The sequence below is a fragment of the Cupressus sempervirens genome, chromosome 5 (genome assembly GCF_028749045.1).
Source record: "Cupressus sempervirens isolate cs-2001-9-10 chromosome 5, ASM2874904v1, whole genome shotgun sequence".
Classification (NCBI taxonomy): Eukaryota; Viridiplantae; Streptophyta; class Pinopsida; order Cupressales; family Cupressaceae; genus Cupressus; species Cupressus sempervirens.
In genome coordinates this window covers 264,136,763-264,143,232 of record NC_143122.1, presented here as the reverse complement: position 1 = coordinate 264,143,232, position 6,470 = coordinate 264,136,763, and the positions used below count along the sequence as shown (strand labels likewise).

Sequence of the window (6,470 nt, the reverse complement as noted above, 5' to 3'; positions counted from 1 at the left end):
ACATATTAGAGTGTGAGTTGTTTGAAAAGGCTACACAATTTAGATTCTTTAGGGGGTTTGCAAGTAGTATAAAACTATAATATTTGAGTTTTCTTATAGAATTGAAGTACAATCTTTGTGTTTCATTTTGACCAGATAAATATATCTTTCCAAAAAGGCATAGAGGGTTCAAATAGATCAACATTGCATAATCAAACATCTATGTTTCTTGTACATTTTAAGTGTATGGGTAAACATTATAGGTGGACATACATCTGAGATATTATGTTGTTTATATCGTGATGATCTGGTGCAACCTAGATTTGTCTTCTAACTTTGAATGTTGTGGTTTAAATATTTGTTCTTATAACAAAATTGAGGGTTAACACTCATTTAACTATTTACAAAGTGTTTTCTTTCCTACAAACTTGAAGATGAATAAAGCCTTCTAGAAGCTACATAACCTTGACATTGTAAAACATTATGAGTTTAAGATCAATTGTCATTATAAAGATTAGAATAGTGAACAAAAATCAAAAGTTCTCACATGTACTTGAAAAATTTATCAAATGTTTCATGACATGAGGTAGAGAGCAATCTTATAGAATGAGGAATCAAGAAAAGATACTTGACTTAACTGTCGTAACCTCTGTATAGCTCAATGATTAATAGTCTTGATCCAAATTTCTATTACATTATAATTTGTTTCTACTACATTATAAGTTCTTGTTGTTACATCAAAGTTTTTGACAACTTTCTCGAAGCAAGAAAACAACTTTCCACAAAGACCAAGAAACTTCTACATTTTCTTCATTGTAATAATTGTTTATAGATTTAGTTTTATATTTTTCCTCTCAAAATTTATTTTTCTACTTACACCAATAATAAATGAGAAAAATCGTATTTTAGAATTATTAAAAATAAAAGTAAGTATTAACGATAATGTTTATGTTTAATAAAATGTAATACTTCAATTTTATTGATTAGTTGAATAGTCAAATTAAAAAATCTACCCTAACAAAGTCAAACACAAAAATTATCAAACAAAAAATAAAGTTGAACTTTATATTTTATTCAGATGAAATATAGTGATTTTTTTCCCAATTTTTTTGCTGTTTTAGGCTACAAACTATGCAGATTATGAAAATCAAATGATGAAATTTTCAAAAAAATCTAACTAGTAAACTAGTCAACTTGGGAGGATAGCCGCCTCCCATTATTCCCTGTTTCTTGTTTTTAGTAGATTCGCTTGTTTTTAACCAGTTCAATTCTCGACTGTGCCGTACATGTACTAGCAAATCCAGTCTCAATAGCATTATCGAGAGTGCACATCTCGCGTACTTCAATTATACTTGTACAAAAGCCAATGCTATCCACAGCCCATCTCAATCTTAATCTTACGACATTCTGTAGAAAGAGTCGATTGAATGAGGCGATACATGGTCTCCTTACAACACACAACACCTGCAGATCATTGTTTATATCTTCGAAAATTGCAAACCCGCATTACCAAGAATGCGCTTTTACAAGGTAAACAAGACCACTCTGTCATCAGTCAGAGGGGATTTGCATTTGTTACACTAGCATTTTTTCAGAATAAGCTTATCGACATGTATGCCAAATGTGGGAGTTTGGTTGATGCTTGTCAAGTTTTCGACGACACAAAAGAAGAAGATTGCTTCTCATGGAACGCCATGATTGCAGCTTATCGAAGGCATGGGTATCCAGAAGAGGCATTGCAACTGTTTCACCAAATGCAACGAGTAGGTGTCCAACCTGACAGGTACATCTTTTCCAGCGTAATCCAAACCTGTGCAACTATAGGAGGTCTCGAGCAGGGTATAGGCATTCATCAAAGTATAGCAGAAAGGCGGTTGTTATCAGATGTCGTTGTTGGAAGTGCCCTTGTAGACATGTATGCAAAATGTGGTAGCATAAACAAGGCACGTGAAGTGTTTGACAAAATGCCTCAAAGAAATGTTATTTCGTGGAACGCTATGATTTCAGGATATGCACAAAATGGCATTCTTAATGAGGCTTCAAGGCTTTTCAAACATATGCCTCAGAAAAATGTCGCCTCATGGAATGCAATGATTGCGGGATACGCACGAAAGGGTTTTGATGAAGAAGCCTTGGAAACCTTTGAACAGATGAAGTTGGCGGGCTTAGAACCAAATTCGACAACCTTTGGCAGCATCCTTCCAGTCTGCGCTAAACTGGGAGCTTTGGAACAGGGTATAGACATCCATAAAAGCGTAATTGAAAGTGGATTATTTTCGAATGTTGTTGTTGGAAGCGCCCTGCTAAACATGTATTCAAAATGTGGAGACATAGACAAGGCACGGGAAGTGTTTGAGACAATGCCTCAGAGAAATGTGATCTCATGGACTTCAATGCTTGCAGGATATACTCAAATTGGTGATCTCGACAGGGCTTTAAAGATTTTTAAAGAAATGCCTCAAAGAAATGTGGTCTCGTGGACTACCATGATGGCAGGGTATGTACAAAAAGGGTTTAATGAAAAGGCTTTGGAAACTTTCTTTCAAATGCAAATGGCTGGTGTAAAGCCAAACTCCACAACATTTGCCAGCATCCTTCCAGCCTGCACTAATATGGGGGCTTTGGAACAGGGTATGGGCATCCATGCTACAATAGTCAAAAGCAGATTTTTGTCTGATATAGTAGTTGTGAGTTCCCTAATCGACATGTATGGAAAATGCGGTAGCATACAGAAGGCAAGTGAACTTTTTGATAAAATGTCACAGCGTAATGTGGTTTCGTGGACTGCAATGATCCTGGGATATGCACAAAACGGTTTATTTGAAGAAGCCTTAGAAACTTTTAAACAAATGCTTTTGGCAAGTGTGAAGCCAAACCCCACAACCTTTGCCAGCACCCTCCCCGCTTGTGCTAAATTGGGAGCTTTGGAACAAGGCAGGAGTATTCATCGGAATATGGTTGAAAGTGGTTTTTTGTCAGAAATAACAGTTGTTAATGCACTGATAGATATGTATGCAAAATGTGGAAGGATACAGGAGGCTTGTAAACTGTTTGATAGAATGTCTCAACGAGATGCAGTCTCATGGAATGTGATGCTTGCAGGGTATACCCAAAATGGTATTCTTGCCAAAGCATTAAAGATTTTCGAAGAAATGCCTCAAAGAAATGTAATCTCATGGACTGTGATGATTGCAGGATATGTGCAAAACAGTCTTATCGAGGAGGCCTTGGAAACTTTTGAGCAAATGCAATTGGCTGGTGTAAAGCCCAACTCCACGACATTTGCTAGCATCCTCCCAGGATGTGCAAAAATTGGAGCTTTGGAACAGGGTATAGATATCCATCAAAGCATGATTGGAAGTGAATTTTGTTCAGATGTCATAGTTGTGAATGCCCTGATAGACATGTATGCAAAATGTGGAAGTATACAAAAGGCACGTGAGCTCTTTGACAAAATGTCACATCGAGATGTGATCTCATGGAATACAATGATCACAGGATATGCTCAAAATGGCTTTTGCAAGGACGCACTTGAACTCTTTGAACTAATGAAGCACAGTGGAAATTCTCCCAACCATATAAGCTTTGCTTGTGTTTTATTTGCATGCAGTCATGCAGGTTTAGTGGACGAGGGCTGCAAATACTTGAAAGAGATGAGCGACTCTTATTGCATTACACCTACAAATGATCATTATGTGTGTATTGTTGACCTTTTTTGCCGTGCTGCTTATCTTGAGGAAACTCTAAACCTTATCATCAAAATGCCAGTTAAGCCCGTGGTGTTTGTGTGGATGTGTTTGCTTAGTGCCTGCAGAACACACAAGAATATAGGGTTAGGAGTGTTTGCATCAACTATCCTCCTTGAACTGGATCCTAAAAAGTCCGCAACTTATGTACTTCTGTCAAACATGCATGCAGAAGGGGGAAGGTGGGGTGAGGTTCAAAAGGTAAGGAGATTGATGAAAGATAGGGGAATTGAAAAGCCACCTGGAAGCACTTGGATTGAATTAAATAAAACAGTACATGCTTTTTGTGTAGGAGATAGATATCATCCATGGACACAGGACATTGCTGCAGATTCAGACGAACACTCTTTGGAAATGAAGGAGCAAGAGAATTTTTCTGATTGTTGAACTTTTTAGAATAATATTGACAAGGAGCAAAATAAGTTATCCCAATCCCAACACAGTGAGATGTTGACAATCACATCTGGACTGTAATACACACATTCTGGAACAACTATTATATTTGTCGAGAATCTTTTATCATCTGTTGACTTCCAGACTGCAACCAAGGTTATTTTCATGACTGCTACAAGATATGTGAACTGGTTTCATCAATTTAAGCAATGAAAATGTCCTTGCCGAGATTAAAGGCGATGCTAGATGAAACAATCTGTATAAAGAGTCTTGCACTAAAACAAAGTGCATTATTTCAGTCCTGCTCTTATAAGCAGGGATCGGTTTTCATTGTCAGTTTCTACGAACTGCTTTTGGAGCTCTAGATCAGCCTGCTGACTTTAAAAATCAGTTGGAACATGCAACATGCATTATTGTGTGATTATACTGATTGGATATCTGTTTAAACCTTGTTTTATAATACCATGAAGGTGTTGTGACGTTGATTTGTATTCAACCTTGAAGGGAAGTCTAGAAGGAGTGGAAAATAGAAAAGGAGAGGAACATTTGACAGAAATTCAAAGATGCTTGGCCAGCACCAATTTGGGGTAAGGGCTTACAATCAATTCAATGCTTGGGGATAATGGGGAGAACATTTCCTGATAGCATCTTACTCCAACTTTCCCCCCGTTTATCTGGAATTATTAAGGCCAATGGGTATTGCGATATGCATCATAGGCTTATAACTTGGCAGGAGTGTTCATGAATTTTTCAGAGTGTGAGTAACTTGCTCATGAATGGTGAGCTAAAATTGAGATGTTTTCATTGAGATTCACCGAAAGAGTCAGCTAATGCAAAAGTAGAATTTCAAAATAAAAATAAAAATCCTGAAACATATTGACTTTGATTGTCATTTTGTCTTCATAAATGTGAGTCTGAGCTGCATGAACTGCTTGTTGCACGATTGGAGGTTTTATTGATGGTCAGAGTGTAATTTTGCTTGGATGGTATTGATCATATCTGGATTAATTTTCCGGAGATCTGAATAATATGTTCACTGACAAGGATCCCGCTAAACTGGAGAGAGGATCGGCGGCATCAGCAGAATTAGAAGCATCAGGAGATGATATACTTGATGAGTCCTCCTTTTATAAGGAAGAGGATTTGTATTTACCTTCTGTTTTGAGGATAAATACTACTAGGAGGGAAAAGAAAAAGTCGGAGACTGTAGTCAACAAATTTGAAGTTTTGTTTTGTGAGCCTTTTAGGCTTTTGACTCGATTAATCTACAATTTATGTAGTTTAGTTTATAAGCTGAGTTTTTAATGGGAGACCACGTCCAAGTCAGATATTTGGGCTGCTGACTTTTAGCCGAGTCCAAGTTTCTGAATAGGATACGCATTTTCTTCTTGGTGTGATTATGTGATCACCGTCTTCACTATTGTTTCCAGCTAGACTAGATGGAGCATTTTTGCTAAGTAAACATCTTGTAGTTTTTTATGTAACTTAAATAGGGTCCCATACTGCTGTCTATGTTTTCAAGAAGCATTTGGGCATTGTCAAGGAGAAGAAACCAAAAAGATGTGTTCAACTGCGGTTATGTTAATCTGTCCAGGAGGCAAATCAATCATTTTAGTGACTATTCTTCTACAGCCACTCTGGATCAGTTCTTATGATTGTGTTTCTCATGTGCTCATTAGGATGCACATTTTCATTCTATTTATTTTAATTTGCAGAGCATAACATCATTTAAGTGAAGAATGGCAACTGTTGTTACTAATAGAAGGGCTCACAACGACGTGGTTTACCTCAATCGTTACCTGCAATCGGAGATATCTGCAACTCTGGATCAGTTTTTATGATTGTGTTTCTCATGCGCTCATTGGGATGCACATTTTGATTCTATTTATTTTAATTTACAGAGCATAGCATCATTTAAGTGAAGAATGGCAACTGTTGTTACTAATAGAAGGGCATGCAACACCATGGTTTACCACCTTCGTTATCTACAATTGGAGATATCTGCAAGGGCAAAAACCAACAGTGGCCACCATATTCAGTTGCATTTGAAACAAGAAACATCCATTGTCTCAATGTTGAGTCAGTTAAACACAATGGTTGCCTTGCGTTTTCCCTTCATTTTTAATGTCTCTTCAGCTGATCATCTTTGATATATATCTATTGCAAGCATTGAACTTTTGATCATTAATATGATTCCTCTGCTCACTGTGTGGACATAGCCACAAGTTGTGATGAGTCATGATTAAAGTAATATTGTATTTAGCTCTTGTTAAAGCTTGAGCGGGTTGGGTAGTTAGGAGGTGAGGGAATGCGTTGGTTGATTTTCCCAACCAATCGACCCCTTTATAAGCA

At 37.2% G+C, this 6,470-nt stretch overlaps 1 pseudogene across 1 annotated transcript; it reads left to right on the top strand.

Annotated features, from left to right (window-relative positions):
• The first annotated feature begins 1,171 nt into the window (after positions 1-1,171).
• On the top strand, positions 1,172-5,751 carry LOC149555563 (pentatricopeptide repeat-containing protein At2g13600 pseudogene; annotated as a pseudogene). Its single transcript, XR_016364514.1, has one exon. The product of XR_016364514.1 is annotated as a pentatricopeptide repeat-containing protein At2g13600 pseudogene (transcript).
• Positions 5,752-6,470: the final 719 nt, after the last annotated feature.